Below are 20,609 nucleotides of genomic sequence, written 5' to 3'. Positions count from 1 at the left end.
AAGCACTATTGTAAGTCCACATATTTTTCTCTAGAAAAATAATATGGCAACGCCTGGTGCCACGGTATCCTGCAGGAACTGAAATCTTTTGGTATTTGTGGGAACGTGCATCACACCCTTGAAAGCTATCTGCCTGAACGAACATTCAGACTAAGGTCGTGGCTTCAGTATCCTCAATGTATATGCTAGCGAACGGCGTTCCTCAGGGTGGAGTATTTAGTTGCACTCTTTTTACAGCTAAGATGACCGCACTTGGAAAAGCTCTGTCCGTAAAATTTTTTACTCTATTCATATGGCTGATGGTCATATCATTTTCCTAACCTTAAGCCTTCCGAACGAGTCCTGCGCAAAGCCTATATGTGGAGTGTGACCAGTGGTGCCTGGAAGACCAGCACTTACACACAGAACTCTTGAATGCCGTGAATACAACATCCCTAAAAAATCACCCTTCTTCGTTTATTATCAACGACACCTCGTCCATGCACTCGTTTCTCTTGTCGGCCCTCCATTTCTATGCCTTTTTTGTTGACAGTGAAAGTGCAAGCTGCGCATTTTGGTATTTGTTTTAGCCCGACATACAAAAAATTCAATCACAAAAGTTGTGGCTCCTTGAAAAATGTCCCCGGTTTTTTTGTGAATTATATTTTAAAGCCATTTACCGAAGAACTGCACCAAGAGAACTCATCTAACAGCACTGCCTATACCTACGACACAAATATCCTTACACAACGTTTTACACAGATTTCTTGTAGTCCGCCCATCATGTGTCAAGACCTGCACATAGCCTAAACATTGCTATCACAAAGACAATGAAGAAAACATTTAGTACTTTTACAGCAGAGGCACACGCCATTTTAACGTCTGTGGAACACATTACAGAAATCAGAATACAGAGTTCTGTTATTGTTACAGACTCCCTGGGTGTAGTACTAGTTGTTCATTCAGTAAAACCAACGAGAAACTTCATGTTAAACCGTCTTATAAAATCCATATAGTCTGTCTCCGCTCTAAAATTAACTGAAGTAGTGTGATGGATACCTGGGCACAGCAGCATTCCGGCAAATGAAATCGCTGACCAGAATGCCAGTGTGGCTGCTATCCGCAGTGTTGTAAATATCCAACCTGTTCCCTACCTAGACATGAAGCAACTAGTTCGGGTATGCTTCGGAGGCGCTGGCAGGTACAGTCGGTCAGACACATCGAACACAACCTGCCATTAGAAAACCACTAATGGGGAAAAACAACAAAGACAAACGAAACGGGTTCGCAGAAATATAATATGCGCACCAATAATAGGTCACACACACGCTACACGCCATATCTTTAAAATAGAGGCACTACCAGCTTGTGAGAGGCGCGGACGAAAACACACAGTTCTCACCGTGTTCATTGAATGCTTGGTATGCGATTGCAAGGAAACGACACTTCCATGAACTATACGCCCACACCATAACCTTACACCTATCACTGTTTTTATCCGATCAACCCCGAATCAGAAGTCTTAGCCTGCCTCGCTGAAATCACAATTTAGCACTCGTTTCTTACATTGTGTGATATGAGGGCCACCCGATGCAAGGAGAGTAGTTCTGAGCGTATTCATAAGATGTGCCAGGGACGTCACTGCCATCATTGTTATGGTATGATGACCCAGCACACACCTAAACATCGTCATTGTTACCTGTCATCTTATTCATCTTCGCTTTCAAGAGTAAATGCCCTTTACACCCATATACACAATATTTTTATCAAGTACATCACAACCCTCACCATGGTATTTTAACAACAAATGTGACAAAACAAACATTGTTTTGGTGCACTTTGGGCTCAGGCGCTCTTCCTCCAATAAGTAGTAATTTTAACATCATCACTGTGGAAACCGTTTTGATAAAATATAAATGAGAGGTGAGCAGCTTGACTTAAGTTTTTTTTTGTTGTAAAAGTTGGACATTTTACCCAACAGTTCTCCAGAATATTTTGTCGGCAAAAATCTTTGCGATGAATCTTTGTTTATTCATGAGGTGTACAAATCAAAACACTGACTTCTTAACATCACAGGAGAACTTTAACGTTCTATATAAATCCTCAAATGCTCCATTGAGAGTTTCACAATTGAAGCATGGCCCTGCTAAATAATGGCCTCCCTCGCCATTTGAGGATAGCCTAAGTACACTTTGCATTTAATATTCAGAGCTCTTTTTGTTGCATAAAACGTCACACAGAACTTGGATGTCTTACCCAGCCTAAAGTTGTCGTTTTAAGTATGCCTGGTTGATATGTTTTTTTTGCTAAAGTCTGGCCAGTTGTCTCGGCTCCAAAAAAGTTCGATGCATAAATTGCATCTTTAGTAAAGACGATGGTTCGCTTGAACCAAAATAAGGTTTCTGACCCTAAAACTGCTCTTCTCGAAAGCATGCTTAATCATTCCTGCGACGTTAACCCAATGAAATATTTTTCTTCTGTTCCGAGGCAGCCGGAGATGTCTGTCATTGAAGCGGCAGATTCTTCAGCTAATTATTGCTTTCAGTTCTCGCCAGTCAGCCCACACCCTTATTACCCACTGCTGACAGAAAAATCATACCTTTGGATTTCGTCCATATCTGTCACATAACGTTTTCTACAAATCTGAGTCACCCCTTCACATAACACAGCGTGCTATCCAACGGCCTTTGATGTCAAGTTTTGTCGTAATGGGTATCTTGATAAGTCTTGCCTAACGTAACAGATCTGTGCAGTTAGAGTAACAGAGGGATGTCCGTCGACCACTAGTTTTTCTGGCGGATGTTTTTGGAAGCTTAGGGTCGGCTTCCTTACGTGCCACTCCGGCGTTAAGTTAGTGCCACTTTGTCAACCGAAGCAAAATCAGTGCCGGTATTTGAAGTAAGTGTCCGTTTGTCAGGACAGTCCAAAGTTTGTCAAATTAGTGCGTTTTTTCATTGGGAGACTTAAAGGCATCGTTGTGGCCCGAACGAACTTGCCCCTCCATTTGAGCTTCAATAAAAATTGTAATCGATGGTCACTCAATTCGCCTTTTTCAGTATAGATTTCCCTAGTTGTGACAGTTGTTTCACCATTCACTAGTGATTGAGCTGTCATTTGACGGGTAATGTGGCTTACTAAAAAAAATCACGAATTGCACCACACGAAAAATTATGGCATGTCTGCGCGGTATCTACTGCAGGGTACACCAAGACGCCTACCTCAGCGTAGTGTTGCAAACAGGGTCGCTTACAGAACTAAACCTTAAAAGGACGAGCAAGCAGCAATCGCTCAGTACAAATAAAACCAACACAATGGCCCTACTGCCACCTGAGCGAAATGGAGTACAAACGCCAAACATACTTCCGTTTCGCGAAGACGACACTGTCGCTGCAGAACAGGTCATATCAACTAACGTACCATTAAACGGAAACATGGAGGAGATTCAAATAGTAATCTTCCCAACTCTTCTTTCCGTTTTTATATATTCCTAGAAGTTCCTCAATATAAAAGTGGTGTTTGTGAGTCTGTAGCTCTTGCAGTTGTTCTAATGATGTTTCAACCTGTTTTATGTACAAACATGGACCGGGGCCTATGAAAAAATCGATATTTTTCTTCTTTTGGGGGAGTTCTCAACACGTGTACAAAAAAAGTAAAAAGAATTTCGTCTGAACAAAAATATTTTCAGCGCCTTTGCACTATCTTGAAGTATCATTTTTCTAACATGCTTCGAGAAACTTACCAGGGACAAGATTTTATATTAACGACGAGCACAAATTTCTCGTCTAATTTTTATTTTGAAGTAATTCCCCAAATATCGCGGGGGTAAAATCTGGATGCTCTTTTTGGTTCATACATAAATTCGATAACGGCCCATTGTAGAGTTAAATTCAGAAAACACACAAGAAAGGTGCTTTCACCATGCGCATTAGCAATCCTTTATACAAAAGTTTCCGTAGGCGATAGATCTACACTAGCGTATGGGTATTCTGTTTAGCTGCAGAAAGCGAAAATATTTCGTGATCTTTTTAGATAGTAGGTTCATTTTTGTGTCAAAGTAATATAGCTAATCTTTTTACGGCTGGATTGTTAGCAAATTAAACAAGTGCTAAAATGGTTGTTTTTTCACTGCATTGGGCTTCTCTGGCTCTGCTATCAATTGTACTACGGTGGCACTTAAGGGCACCGCTGGCTTGACTCTCCAAAACATTTTGATCGTTTGACTTACAAAGCTAAGCGCTGTCTATGACATGGCCTTTGTAGATGGCTCCGGAATATTGGGCTATTTGGGTAGTTTTATCATCATCAGCACCCTACTCATGTCCCCTGTAGGACGGAGGCCTGTCCCACTTGCTTCCAAATGCTCCTGTCCTCCGCCAATCGAGTCCGCTGTCTACTCCCGAATTCTCTAATTTCTTTATTTTATCACTCCTTTCAGTTCAGCCTTCCTCTTCTTCTTGGCACATCAGTTAGTATCCTCTATGTTACACTAATTGTCCACCGAATGTAGTTTGGTCTTATTCTACGATCTTTGGAAGTAAAATTTTCTTGCTTTATTTTACTATGATGTCATCTAAGCAAGCTTTTTTAATGATCCAGGAAGCTCATTTCCTGTCAATAAGGGTTACTCCTATCAATATGTATTCCATTACCGGTGAGAGGAATTACGTTTGCTTTCTAATGTTTAGTAATTCGCCTAGATTAATCTCCGTGTGTTACCTTTGGAATTACCCACTTTGTAGATTTTTGTTTTGATTGATGCAAGGGGCTTAATTTTCCTTATTTAGGGTTGCTTGCCAAGTTCTCCCAAACCCATACCTATTCTCCGACGAATTTATCTCACGTGTTTGCGGTCAGCACTAACCATCCTTCAGAGGTAACATTATTCTTTAGCTTGATTTACGTTTCGCCTACTGTTTTTTCCATGCCTATTCCTCATTATCATAGATTTATTATTATTTGTTTTCAGCCCACAGGTCTTGGTTTCTTGTTGTAGTTCCTCAAGCGTTCTTTGCAGATTATCTTCAGTCTCACTCAGCAGGACTATGTCGTCCGCGGAACTGAAATGGCTGAAGTATTCGTCGTTTATTATTAATCTCATGTTTTCTCAGTCAGGTTTTTGAATACTCCTCCCGACTTGCTATGAATAGATTTGGTTAGACGGTAACTCTATGTGTTACTCTCTTTCGGATCGGGCAGTTTTCGCTTTGCTTGTGTAGCGTAATCCAGCCCGCACATTCCCCACGGAATCTTATTTAGGTATCTTCTGTCCCATGGTGAATAACGTTTCTAGCAAGGCTGTGGTGAGTGCGAAATTAAATATTTTCTGATAGCCTCTGAATGCCATTTAACGGGGTTATGTGTATTATACGAATTTATTTTCAATTGCTTGACATCATGGTCGTGATCCATGGTTGAATACCGTTTGCAAAAGTCAGCCTGCTTTTCGTGTGGCTGCGAAGACAGGCATTCATACATGCGGCTAATTACAACTTTTATAAACGCATTCCCAGCTTTCCCGCTAAAAATTCTAACCTCGCAGAAACCTAGGAAAATTACTTCAGGAAAGTGATTATTTGGCACAAAGCAAGACTTCAACGGGAAGATAGAAACACTAGAAGACGTTTTCAGGATTCTGAATAGTTTATGTGTAATTCGCGATCAAATTTTACTCCCCATTCATTTCTAAGGGATAGTTTCCATGGCTCAGGAACCTAGCAGCAAAACGTGCAAGACTTGAAACTGTGCGAAAAGCAAGTTTTCACCCCAATATTAGCAGCGCAAAAGACTTTACATCACGCTAAATAACTACAGATTAATCGCTGTTGAACGCAATGCCATGAGCGGGAAAGCTGCACATGTTTTGTGGACGATTGAATCGGTAACTGAGATAACTGTGGCTGATGGGTCTGTAAATTTGGATGCCCTTGGCACCTCTCTTCTTATGAATCAAAATATTTGGGCGGTTCTTAACACTATGGACACTTTTAGGTTTTAAAGTAATCCCAATATTTTTCATATACTTCTCCAGTAGCAATTCTCATTCACAGTATAAAACTTCTACGGTTGCGTCCTCGTCACCTGGAAGGATTTCTATTTTTATGACTCTGAGGCCTTTCCCAACTCCTTCTTACTTGTTATTTGAACGAGAAACGTTCAGCATGTACTTACAGTAATTTGAAGTGGTCTAATCACGGTGGCATACAGCACGGTTTACAATGGTTCTGCTGCCTATATTATCTCTTCCAAGCTGCCAGGTAGGTTACCATCCTCGTCTGTAAGAGCGTACATTGCGTCCTTCACGATGGCGGGCTACCTCTTCGTTCCTTTCAAGCTTCCGTTTAATTGCAGCGTTTCCCCCATCACTGCAATGGTGTACGCGCGAACACCTTTTCTTTTATTGTTTTAATTAGTATTGGCATCAAGAATAATTCAACCGGCTCCGCTGTAGTTGACACATTTATGGTCTGATGTTTCACCAACAGGTACGTTGTTTTTATTGGTTCTTTGCCTTGCTTTATACGTGTTACTTCTCTCACAGCTCCTTCTTGCTCTCTAATTGCCATTGTTAGGTTGTCATTTACCCTGTCCACACTATCTTCGTCCTGCTCGTTCAGAAGCGCGAATTCATTTGAAGAGGTATTTCAAACTATAGTGAGCTTCCTTACTTTTTTGAGCAACAGCCTTACCTTGCAAATAACGATTTAGTAATGCTGCGCCCAATCTTACTTAGAACCTTTACGTCTTGCACAATGCCTGGGTTGTAACATAAAAAGAATTCAAATTTGTTGTTTTGTTGTACCATCCGCTTTCTAATGCCTTTTTCGTATGCTTTTCTTTGTATTGGAATGTGTTCATGAACGTTAAGGTATTTCTCTCCTCTAGCCCCACCAGTTTATCTCCTCTACTGTTGCTACTTTCTATTCGAAAGCTTCCATCTCAATTTTTGAACATTACGTTCTCACCAACTTTTGCGTTCTGGTGTCCCACGAAAATTGTAAACTATTTTGTTGCCTTCTTTATAGTTAATTTGACGTTTTTGCACTATCTGCCTACAACTTCATTACCACATCTGGTTGTTGGCGCATATTTATGTACTATATTTAGCCGGTTTCGCTTGTTTATATTCATCACAACAGCCGCGAATCTTACGCTGATGCGAAAACTCCTCCAGGTGCCCTGCTTTTTGTCGGTGGTATAAAACTACTATCCCGTGTTTTTTGTACCAGGGTGTAGTATTAGCACAGAATATGCTTGCTAGGGAGCTTCACGAAGCCTTCTCCTCGTCGTCTAGCTTCGCTTAACCCTACTTATGCCCATGTAATGTCGGAGAGTTCCTCGAGTAGTACCGCTAAGGTTCCCTCGCTGGTCAGGGTGCGCGCGTTGAACGTGGTAGTCTACCAACAACAGATTTCCTACACAGGATGTTTTAGCTCAAGTCATCGGTCTGACCAAACTCAACAACATCTGTAATCATGTCCGCGTGGTTTGCCTCATCAGGACAACGCCTTAGCTGCTCCGCGTCCTTAACGGGCGCCAGGTGTCGCCTGCTCGGCCCTATATCGAAAGCCGGAGTGCGAAGTCAACCTTTGCGGGCATGCTTTTTTTTGCTCCAGCCACAGTGTGTTTCTGTAGTGAAGGACAGCGGAACGACTGTGACAGCGGCGGACAGCCGAAGCCTACTATTTACCTGCACGGTTCGTTCTTGTTGTGTCGGTTTTTCAGCCCTGATGGCGAACACGCGTAGAAAGCTGCTTCAGTGTGGAAGCTATCCGCGGCAAGTAGATGCAAATATTCTTGAGCAGGAGTGCGGCGAGGCAGACGAAATTGCCGGTACCTGTTGCATATGCTTAGTAACGTAGTGGCTAGAACGCGCAGTAGCGGATAACTCAGCGTTAGCTAAGCGGGTTGCAGAACTGGAGGCAGCCGTAAGTAATGAACGCGACGACCGTAGGGCCCTTGAAGGAAAAATAGCAGTAGCTGAGAGCAACCTAGAACGGATTGTCATTTCAACAAAAAATGACGACCACCTCGGCCTATGAGCCGAAGTGGAGGCAGGCACAGAGGTGACACGCTGGGCGAAAGATGCAAAATGGAAAAGCTATTCCCGCGTACTGCAAGATAGCCCAGCAAAACCAGCCCATAAGCAGGCTACGAGTAAAGAGCAGCACGCGGCAGATGGCGTGGTTATCATTGCGCGAGATTAAAATACGAAGAGAGCAGCGCTGCGTTAGTCGAAAAGAGTGAGGAGGATAAGCATGCGAAGGTGAGCTATTTCCCCAGTGAAATGATGCAGACGGTGATGCCTGAAGCGAAGGGGCAGCTGGCCTTGTGCAGTACAGCTGTCACCCTTGTGGTTATTTCTGCAGGGATTAACGATATTCTCGAGGAGAAGGAGGGAGAACTTGGCCAGGAGATAGCGAGCAGGGTAAACGACCGGTTACCGACTGCCCAAAATGCGCTCATTGCAGTCTGCACCATGCCGGAGTTGCCAAGGCAGGGCTTGCAGAACCACTGGCAGTACTTGCTGCTAAAAGCAATATTGTAAGGCGGGGCAGGGAAATTGGGCTTGATGTGATCGACGTGAATAGGACAATGAGCAGCATCGGACATAGGCGAGGTTCTCAGTGGGACGGGATTCACTCCAACCCCTGGCTAGGAACTAAGTTGGGGTGGCGCTGATGCAGGAGAACGGTAGATTTTTAGTGAGCACCGCGCAACTAATCAAGGGAAACTAAGAGACAAAGGCGAAGCGAGGGACGCATGCACACTCAATGCTTGGAGACAGCAAGGCCTGGAGCTAACCAAAGAATCTGTAGACATAACTCAGAACTTTGACAGAGGCGATTCAATTGGGAACAATAGAGCGAGCGATTTTGTAAAAGACAAAAATAGACCCCGTAAACGGGAAGCGAAAGGGAAAAACAAACACAATGAATATTTAATCAGCGACATAAATATGCCAGGAAGCAGAAACCCAGATAAGTGTGTAGAAATTCTAGGCCAACTTAATCGGAAAGAGCTAAATGTGTACGCTTTAGCTAACACTCACCTCCGGGACCTAGAAGCCCCACCTGTCGTAGACAATAATGTATGAGGAGCACCTAACACCACAACAGGAATAAAGGTAGGGGATGTGTTGGCATCTTTAATGAACAAGGGACCGACTTGCAGAGTGCATTAATGCTGTAAAAAGCATATACGGTTCGAGGCAAAAGACCGGCGAAAAATACATTGTTAGGAGTTGTGTATATGTGTACCGGAAGCGGGGCGATGGTGGAAAATGACAAAATGGTAAGCTGTTTAAGAAGAGATGTAAACGATTTCAAAGATTCGGATGAAATATCCTTCGTATGTATATAAATCATAATTGTTTTTAATGACACTAGAACTGACGCAGTGTCAATCCAGCATGGCGAATTACCGAGAGTGAAGGAATATAAACATTTGAGATCGTAGATAAACGAAGGGGACAAATACTTCAGAACTCACAAGAAGGAACCTAAGGGTAAGGGAAAGCGAAACGTAGCAATAATGAAGCGTAGAACTCTGTGGTGGTATAACAAATATGAAGTAGTGAGAGGAATGTGAAAAGAAGCATTTGCTCCGGATCTCACATCTGTGAATACAGGGTTCTGTTTACAATCACACGTTCTAGTAGGCTTTCAAATGAACCAGGGAACGGTAGGCCATTTCGCAATAGGGGCACATGGAACAACAACCTACGAAGCAGTGCAGAGAGACATGGTCCGGGCGTCGTTTGAAGTTCGAGAAGTGCAGGGCAAAAGTTGTTTTGAGACGAGGCTCAGAGCAATGGATCAACATCAACCTAGGTGGACATCTGAAGTTTTTAGCTCCGTATATTTTAAAAGCGTGGACACGCAGTGGGTAAGGAAGACTAGAAGGAAAAATATGAAATACGGAAAGAACCGTGGAGAATCCAAAACAGCCAAGGTAACCAAAACCCGGGCAAGACAGATATAAAAAATAAATGGAGAGAAAAAATGGAAACTAAAACGTCGTTACAGATGTTCAGAGCTGAGAAATCGGACATCGGTACGGAATATTTCGACGAGAATTCCCAGGGCAGGGGATCGCTTCTTGAGGCTAGAGTACGCTGCTTGCGAACAAAGAGCTTTGTGGGGAAGTACAGTAATAACTCGTTAAATCGAAGTAGTAAAAACAGAGAAATATTTCGCGATAAGCGCATTTTGGAGATATGCAAAGTTGCGCGAATGGCTGTGAAATATCGAGTTCTTTGCAACAAAGGCGGTTATACGCACGCGCTCATCAACAGCAGCTTACAATCTTGCTTTTTATAAAGGTTTGGAAAAGAAAAAAAAGGCAAGAGACGTTCTCCTGCTGGGTTTTGTGACACTGAAGTTCTAATTGAGTAGAAAAGACCCGCGTAGTGCTGCTCTGCTTTTCGGCCGCATTGGGGCCTAGGAAGGAGTCCTCTAGCTGCCGGACGCATTGCACGAGCCGATCATCCGCGCCGCTGCACTCAACCTTATTTTGCAGCAAGCGCAATGAAGTTTAAAACTTAGAGGTGGCGCTGTATCACGAGTTCTCTGGGGAACGCCTGTACTCCACACATTTTTTCATCGCGCCGCTCAGAACAAACCCTATGACCCATGTATTAATAGCCCAGGTGGCCGAAGACGCCTATCCTGTCGTCGCCGCAAGGACATTGAAGTCTCCGTGAAAACAGTCGCACGCGTTGTAGCAATGAAGTTTATCTGATCTGATCTGGTCTGCAATATGGAGCCTCGCTCCCCATTAGGTTTTTCCCCGCACGACACACCTCTATCTTCTAATACCATGTACCTCTGCGCATGACTCTACCGTCTCATGACGTGTCATAGGGTTGCTTGACGAAGATGATATGCCTCTAAAATCAGGTGTGGCGTTCGGGGAAAACGTCAGCCTTGTGGTAGGCGCGGCTAAATGAGACAAAAATCGAAAGGCTTAGGCACGGCAACATCTTGTGAAACGTTCCACGGCGGCAAAATTAATGTTACACTCTCAGACAAGAATTCCAGATGTCAGCAGAATGGCCCAAACATTCTGCAAAACAACGGGCAACAAATCCATGCGACATAAGGTTTGGTGCAGCGAAAAACTTCGACTTAGACGATTTTTTGAGATATGCGAGTTCGAGTTAACGAGGTATTACACTATTCACAGAATGGTGGGGCATGAGTGGTCTGCCGAAAAGAAAGAGAAACTCTGCGGCCCACATTGTTACAATGCAAGGGTATCCATTGAAAGCTCCGTAACGGAAATATTCGGCTCCCAGAAGCCCTTGAATTTAAGGCTCGCAGAAAGGGCATTGACTTCAAGGCTGTAAAGGCAATAAAAAGAAGATTAGAATGCTGGTTGACGAAAGCATAGATGGGAATATGGCCTAGAACAGCTACCACCTGTAACAAAAAAAATAAGTATTTTGTGCGTAATAATTCCTTTGGTGCCTACCCCAAGAGCAGGGTTAGTAATAAATAACGAGTATAAAACATAGGCATATGCGTTTCTTCGGCATGTCAGGTCATCTTCCAGCTACAAAGTAGATACCAATATATTCATAAATCATAATATCAAATATAACCTGGTTTTTTGCAATCAAAAGTTTCTTGCAACAAATCAAGTCAACCTCAATTTGGAGCAAATTACTAGGTTTATTCTTCATTCATTCTGCAGGAAGCCGGAGATTTAGTCAAAAAAATGTGCAATGAAGGGTACTACCCCAACTGCAGATGTTTTGTATTGTTATGTCCCACAATCGGAAACCCGATACAAGCGGTTCAAGGAGAATGACATGTTTGGAACATTCTGAAGACGGTCTTGAGGAAGTTAACATTAGGTGGTCCCTCACGTCTTTTCGGTTAGAGGAAGAATACAGAATTGCCCGGGCATTTGCGTCTTTATCTTGTAATATTTCTGCTTATCTAAGTCGGCAATCCTGGTATTAGTCATAACGAATGAGTATGATGATATTGGTGAGTACCGGTTTCACATAGCCCCTCTAACCTCTTCTGCGCACTATGGTAGGTCCGAATCTAGAACCAGTCTGATGACTCACTTGCACACTACGCAAGGAACATTACGTCACTGCAGGATGTAGGCGAAACGAAATAAGATAGATCAGAACGATATTTTAAAACATCTACAAGACCCTTGCGAGACAGCCTGCCTAGCCTTTGCAAAGAGAAATCTTCATGGGGCTGAAACCACATGCTCGCATACCACTTCCCACTTGTTCGGCTCCTCCTAACAATACGTTCAGAAACTTTATCATCTCAGAAAAACGGCAAAACGACCGGTGAATTTAAAAACAAAAAACGCTCGCTGTACTTTATCTTGATAAAAAATATCTGCCAGCGACTCTCCAACCATCCAGAAAGTGCAACAAACGAAACACGTTTATGCATTTTGTAGTTCAGCCAATTTCTCAGCAAAAAGCTAGAAGACCGTTTTGAGTTATTGAACTTTTTTATAGTTGAAAACCATGAGTTGTCAATCTCCCTTCCGCGCCGTAGGCCTCTTGCGGTTTGTTTAACAAACAGATAACTATTCATACAAGAGGGATCGATTAAGGACAAGAGGTTTCTGTAGGTCACACTAAGTTTTGCAACACACCAACACAATCTGCTCACGTAAGGACAGCAGGCAAACAGGTTCTTACTGTGATACGTACGCTTTTATTTGTACGCAAACGCTCTGCTACTGTTTTACCGGAGAAGGTGTAAATCGTATATACTCCTGGATGCCCCTTCTGCGTCTACCTCTCACACATGCGCGCATCAGCCAAGCGCTGGTGATGTGCGGACGCATAGGCGTTAAGGACTCCGGAAATATGGTCGCCCCAAAACCACGTATTGCATGAGAAGAAATAATGGCTCACATAAGCGTTCAAAACAAGCAACATGCTTTCAGTCGGAGGTATTCGCAGGTATTTGATGAGGTGGGACTTCCAAAGACAACGGCGGTGGCTGCGTGTTCTGCATCAGTTGCTATGCGTACTTTTTACGTCCGTCAGCGAGTGCATGCGGCCGACACTTCTTCAATTTGCGGTATTCTTGTTCTGACCGAAATTAAATGCGTAAGTCCTATAACAAGTTAAAAGTATAACAGCTGATGACAGTGCTAGGCTGTTCATCTGTCTAATGCGTAACGTGTAAAAACGCATCAATAATGCCGAGGAACCAAACAGTTTTGAGAGATACTCCAACGGCGGCTAGGGGGAGCAAAGAAGCGGTGCTAAATAATTAAAAGGGCTATAAGGGAATGGAAATGGGGGAGGGGCGTAACTATAGAAAGCTTCGTTAAAAAATGGCTGATCTGGTCTACACATTGCAATCGATGGGCAATGATAATTACACATAGTATTTTACAATGAATACATTCTTTGCATTTGGCTAAGGTTGAGGTAAATTGCTATGTTGCTGACGAGGTGACTCAATTGTAGTAACGCAATTGACCCCGTTTACTTCGGTGTTTATTATTTACCCACGACGCACAACTGACTGTTGTGTATCAGACACTTCATGAGCTGGACATGTTCTCCACTTCTTTTCTGGTTCGACGGATCTCCGGTTAAATCGTATATAACGATTACCGCCAATAGTTGCCTTGTATTTGTGTTTTTATCCATTATACAGTTGCCTTCGCTCAACCCGATGTAGCTCATATTTGCCAGTACACTCTTTGTACTTCAGCATCACGCGCACACCCATGACTGGATGCAAAACCTCTTGCAATTTGTACTTATATTTTCTCCACCAAGCTCGATACGAGAAGCGCAGCGTGCATTGTTGTTTGTGCTTTTGGCTACACACCGCAGCCATTTCGAAACACAGACAGCCGCAAAAACTTCTTTCTTTAAAAGCCCCGTGCATGACATAACATAGGTTACACAGTGTTTTGCATCTTCTCTATTTTTTGATCAGGCACTATCAGCCATTATCCCTTGTAGATGTCCCAGTTCTCCTTCGCAAGTTTACACGCAAGGGCGGCCGCATCTTTGTTGCAAAGTCAACACGTAGAAATGCTAACTCGTGTTGACCAACAAGTCTCAAGCTAAGCAAACATCAACGATGATCAAAAGCCCAAGAACAGCAATTTTGGTAGACCGTAAAAGATGTGTCATGATTTTGCTCAAATAGCGACTTTCATTACGAAGCGGTGCTTACAGTGCGGGTTGCCCTGATAGCTGTTAATTATCGCTAAAATGAAAGGACGAAGCTACGCCACACAATTCACTTCCAATGGGTTGTACAAAAAGGAAAAGTGAGAACCTTACAAAAGGCGCACGTACATAGGCAAAGTATCAACTAGCATGCCGCTTGAGGCAGTCTGTGGTTCGATGGCGTCGATATCCGTACAACACGCCGAACTGCTTTAGCGCGTAAACATTTTCACCTTCATACAAAAGGTAATTTCATGCACATGTCTTTTCTTCGAATCATTCTGTAAATACCCGTGCAAACATTTTCTCCTAAATTACCAAATTTAAGTATAACTCGCAACACTACAACTTCAATGTAAGTCCGCACTAGTGAATAAAAAACGACTCGTCAAGCTCATAATTCATGCAAAACAATTGCCGACAACAATGTGTTAACAGATAGAGAAGCGCCGAAGAATGCCCCTGCTGAGATTAGAACTCACAGCGTTTGCGCCCTTTATTGGGTAATGCAAAATCTCCTTGGTCTACAGCCTGATAGCCGGAACACAAGTTTTGAGAAATGTATGAGCTCTCCAAAGAACCCAAGCGAATTGCACAACACATTTCTAAACCAAACAATGCTTTATCACGGAATGTCAGCTTGGCCTGCTCAAAAAAATCACTGTTTCTCTACAAGCGCATACACTGCTACAATGCCGAGAAAGAGGAATGAGCTAGGGCGCACAAAGAGGGTGTCCCAATCACCTGTTAACAATCTTGGCTGTGCTGGATCCCAGTTCATCAGGACTCGACCTGGGTTTAAAATACTGCTATGCAAGGACCTCCGTACTGAAACGATTCAGAAATCTTTCATTGCGGTTTAAATCACAGACAACACGCCGCCCTAGAAAATGGAAATTGCTCCATAAACGATTTTTGAAAACTCAGCTTTATTATGTCTCCCACCTTTCTTTTAATGGCGTCCACATTGCCCCAATCTATAAGGTACATTCTTCACTCTTGTGTACCAACTGATATGGTACGTGCTCCACATTTCGTAATTTTTGGTACGCAGTGTTTCAACATCTATAGCTGTACTGTATTTCAGAATAGCAGAGACCACATTTCTCCAATTTACCAGATTGCTTCTTGTTAGAAGCGACCAATTAATCGCTGTGACCTCTTGGCTTCATGACTGTCTGAATTTCAGTAATTCGTCATAAGTGACCGCCTTACCATTTATTTGCCAAAACGCAGTGAACATGATAAACGAACTCAAAAAGCAAGAAGTGAAAAAGTGAACATGATAAATGGGCTTCTTATCCTTTGAAGTAGAATTTGCAACATAGCCGAAATGTCCAAAGAGCCTAAACATAATGTAGACACCGTAGCTGGACAGCAAAGAACCCCGCTTCGAAGCTACGAAATTCCGTCCTAAAGGTTCAAATACTTTTTGGAAGATCAAGCAGCGGCAACAATACTAGTGGCTGGGATACTCGGGGCGATACACGCTTCAGGACTGTTATAGGGTTCGCTGTCCTTTCCTTTCTATCTCTGATGGGGAATGGAATACTACCCCCCAAAGATAGGGTTTTTCTTATCATCGTGAGGTAGAGTGGGTCGCATATTTTCAAGTACTCAAGGAGCATGAAGCTCCAAAGTCCCAAAAAGTTTGAGTTTAAAAGGCAAATACAAATTCACTCATACAACCACCCCCCAAAAGATACATAAGAAACACAATGCACAAAATGCGTTAGTAGCTGAATACAATAGTGTCCGCCCAATTTGCTTATACAGTTGGGCCCTAGAACAAAGTTATCACCCTTTAGATGGTGTAGAGACACATCGTCCTCGTCTTCATGAGCGCGAGATCATCATCAGCTGCGCCTGTCCAGTTCAGAAGTTCCACTTGACACGGAGATCGAACACGGCTGCGCTACTGGGGGCGGTCGCATGTATATGCACCCCTCTAAGTTCCGGCCGGGCTTTCCACACCAACAATAAATGTGGGAGAGCCACAGCGTAACCGCCTCAACGGCTAGCGTTTCCGACAAGTGATGACCCGGATCTGATCCCGGCCCAGTGGCCCACCAATACGGTGACGGGGGGGGGGGAGGGACCGCCAATACCGGTGTTATACGCACGCCAACTCAGTAATTTGTTTTTCAAGGTTGAGGCCACCTTCTCGCTGACCTACGTCATTATTCAACCGTGCAAGCACTCCATCCTCTGAGAAACGCTTCCCCTCGTGCTAAGCTTTGTCCTCGCCCTACCACCACCCAGCGAAACACCCTACGATGACCTTCGCGCTGCCGTGCTCGCGCACTACGGCTTCGGGGACGACTGCTTTCGGCGTGACGCGGATAAGGTACCCGCGCGGTCCGCGCACGCCTCGCCGCCACACATCATATTTTCTGCACCATCGGCTTCGTTTTCTGCCACGAGTGTTGCCGTTGCAGACACTATCTCCCGCGTGGGAGCTACACCTACCTCGACGGGACTGGCAGTTGACGATATCGCGGATGTCAACCGAACACTCCCCGTCTCGCCCTTCTGTCAAGGCACCGATGAGCCACGCAATATCGAGGCGGTGACCTCACTTCCTCCTCAGCTGACAGCGCCACCTCCCCCGACACCCACGGCAAGCCATTCTCCAACGTCACCCCACGACCGGTTTACTGCTACGGTGCGCCCTCAAAGCCATCCTATACGGCAGGAACTGTGGGGCACCTATGGGACACAAACACGCACCCACCATCTCTCGTCGTGACATAGCGTCTCCCTTCACGGTAAACACAATGGAGCAGCATGAGTCTTGCTCACCTGCAACATTACTGTGGACACAAGTGCCGTGCATTTTACCGACCTGATGGACAACCAGGACGCACGCGGGGTGGTAGCCTCTGAACGAGCGAAGAATGACTTTCCTGGACTACTTGTGTTCGAATTTTTTGACGGTAACAGTAGATCGGTACCTGGAAGATGTCATTCGTCCTGATCCTCCCTCTACACCTCATGCATTTTCCACTGGTCTTCGCGAAACCTTGCCGTGTCTTGTGGTCCGAGTGAGGACATCTACACACGAACGCACGAACGCGCGCGCACCTCGCGCCCGCTTCAATGGTCCACATAAACCCAACCCTTCCACAACAGCGCGGCCGTCACAAGCTCTGCGGAGGCGACTTTTAAACCGTCCCCATCGACAACGAATTGGTCGAGTTGGGAGGCCAATCACCACCCTCTACGTGACTCGCGTACTTACACACAACACAAGGAGCGCACTTCAAGCCACTACGACGGTCAATGGCCTGTCAGTCGCCCATCCTCAGACGAACGCGGCGATGACGGCATCGCGTACGCCGCACAAGTGGTCAAGCTCCACGGAACGACAAGGCTGTAAACATAACAGAACAGCCTAACTCTCGTACGTCGGGTCATACCGTTTTCTTGGCATCCTTTGTGGCTCTGACAGTGCATTCACACTTTGGGAGACATCATTCTCGCCTCATGGCGATGCTAGCAGTTTTCACTCCGCACAACGCAAGTTTCCGGCTGCGACCATTGCGCCACTCCCAGCCAGGGCGCCCCGAGGGAAACGTACTCACCGGACGACCTCCATGGACCGACTAGGACAGTATAAGGACATTGACCGCGGACAAATCTTGCGGATCACCGGTGCTGTACATACCCGTGCAAAGTTTTTTTTGGTTTCGCCCAACATCCGTCCTTCATTTGTCATCTTTACGCGCTACATGATAGGGAGAGAGCCCTGTAGCGATACCATCACTAATTGTCATTATGAGCGCCAGGTCATCGTCAGCAGTGCCTGGCTAGGTCAGAAGCTTCACGTAGTTTGGTAAGAACGTGCGCACCAAGGATGGCAGGGCGAGCCTTCGCGACCGCAAAAATCCACAGAAAAGTTCTGCGAAGCCCTAGGTTCAAAGTCAGGGACCGCTGTTAGAAAACGGAAATGCGCGTCTTGTTCACTGCCTGGAGGTAGACGACTGCGATGGAGGTGCGGTCGTGGCGTGAAGCTGGCAAGACGCCGACTTGCGTTCCCGTGTCAACAAGGAACGTTTGTCCGCTGGGGCGATTGACGATATGAAACAGGCTACGTTCTTTAATGGGGCCAGAACAGCTCATCACCTCTAGTGGTCTCCCGGGCCGTTTCCGATCCATGAGCATGACGGGAGGCAATGACGAACGCCTGCGCTTTAACGGTGGTGGTAGAAGCGTACACCGGGGCATGGTATCTTGGTGCGTTCATTAACGGCATCATGGCGTCGGGAAGACGAGCGGTCACGTCGGCTAGACGAGCGAACAGAATGTGTTGAGCTGTTTCGCCTCGTCGCCGTGAGAACGAGTGGCTCGAGCTATTCGCGGACACGGCTGCTGTGGCTTAATTGCTGCTGTGACCGCGGCTTCGCGGTCACAGCAGCAATAAAAGAAGGTGTGCTGGCTACTTCCATTACCTTATTGGCCAGGGACGCGAGCGAAGGGAGGTCCATGAATGACGCGTTTGCGAGGACCATTTGCACATTCGCAGGCAGGCACTGCAGAAAGACTTCGCGCAGCAATGCGCCGTCCATTTCATTTCATTTCATTTATTCCACCTTAAAGGCCCGAAGGCATTACATAAGAGGGGGGCGGGGTACAAGGTATGATGAACAACTCAACAAAACGCAAAGGGTTCCAAGCGTAAACATTCAGAGATCAATGAAAAAAAAGTACAATATGCAAAGCAAAACGTCAATATTACCAAATACAAATAAAAAGTAAAGGTACAAAGGTAAGCTTCCAGGGAAACGCGGCAGCAGTTTATACAGTAGTTAAAAAGAATTTAAACATTGGCAGGGAAAACAGTACATTCAGTTAGATTGCGACACGTGACATTTTAGTTTACTGCGGAAAATTTGGAGGTTATTGCACGTGACTATGTTATCAGGTAGTTTGTTCCACAGTCTTATCCCATTGGGAAAGAAGGAAGTAATCATTGCAGAGGTGTGTCCGTTTATTGGTGCGATAGGCCCTCCTGAAAAGTTCCGTATATACGGAAATATGGGAATACGGAGTACTTTCCTAGAATGACACAAAGCCGCAACAAAACACGGAATATTTTTGAGAAACACATGTGGACAAAACAGTGCATACTTATCCAAGAATTTGACACCGATTTTATGTCTGTATGTTTACTAGAACCGCCAAATCATTGTCCGTATGAATTCCGTATATACGGATTATACGGAAAACATACGGAGCGTCATTTTGCTTATTATTGAAGATAAAAACACGAGACCTGTGCCAAACGTTTTTATTGCGCGCACAAATGTGATTCCCTGTTTTTTGTACTAGCATCTTCTTTCGGTGTGCTTGGGGGCGGCATAATCCGTATGAACTCCGTATTCTCATAATTCCGTATATACGGAACGTTTCAGTAGGGGGTGACTGTGGTTTATGCGGGATGAAGTTCTGTGCGATGGTTGAAGGAGGACGTGCCGTGATTTAGGGTGATAATAGAAAGCATGCATTAGACACAATCGAGAAATGATACGACGAGATTCAAGTGACGGCAGTTTCAAGGATTCTTTTAGTGCGGTAACGCTGATATCGTTAGTGTATTGGGAGCAAATAAAACGGGCAGCGCGGTTCTGAATCCTTTCTAAATCGTTAGTTAGATATGTTTGTGAGGGGTGCCAAATTGAGCAAGCATATTCTAGTTTCGGTCGGACGTAAGTTTCATAAGCTAACTTTTTAATGTCTGGCGAGGCTAATTTTAGGTTGCGGCGCAGGTATCCGAGAGTGCGTGAAGCTTCTGAACAGATGATTTGAATATGCATTGACCATGATAGCGACAATGATAGGTGCACTCCGAGGTATTTGTATGATTGTGTAGGGCTAATGGGAACAGACTTTATGCTATAGGTAAATTTTTCTGGGCTCATTTTGCGGGTGAATGACATCATTTTACATTTAGTCAGGTTTAATGGCATTAGTGATTTATCACACCAAGTTACAATTAAGTCTAAACAATGTTGAAGTTTAGCGCTGTCGTCTGGTGTACAGATGGCAGAGTATAAAACGCAATCATCGGCAAAAAGTCTTAATTTGGTTAGCACATTGGTGGGTAAGTCATTTATGTATATTAGAAAGAGAAGCGGGGAGAGACAGGCACCTTTGGGGACGCCTGACGTTACGTCGGAGAGAGGTGAGTCGTGGTCATTAGCGCTTGGTGAACTGCTTACGGTTTTTAGAAAATTTTCTATATAGAAAATAATGTTGGGAGGGATTGCCAGGCTGCATAGTTTAGAGAGTAATAGGTTATGAGGAACACGGTCGAATGCTTTAGAGAAATCTAAAAAGATGGCGTCAGTTTGAAGATTGTCATCCATGAAGTGAAGTATATCATGTGTGAATTCTGCCAGTTGTGTTTCGCATTAGAAGTTTCCGGAAACCATGTTGATGATCAAAG

Source organism: Haemaphysalis longicornis, unplaced genomic scaffold (assembly GCF_048455015.1).
Source record: "Haemaphysalis longicornis isolate Haplotype H1 unplaced genomic scaffold, Haemaphysalis longicornis Haplotype H1 scaffold_11, whole genome shotgun sequence".
Taxonomy (NCBI): Eukaryota; Metazoa; Arthropoda; class Arachnida; order Ixodida; family Ixodidae; genus Haemaphysalis; species Haemaphysalis longicornis.
This window is presented reverse-complemented; position numbering follows the sequence as displayed.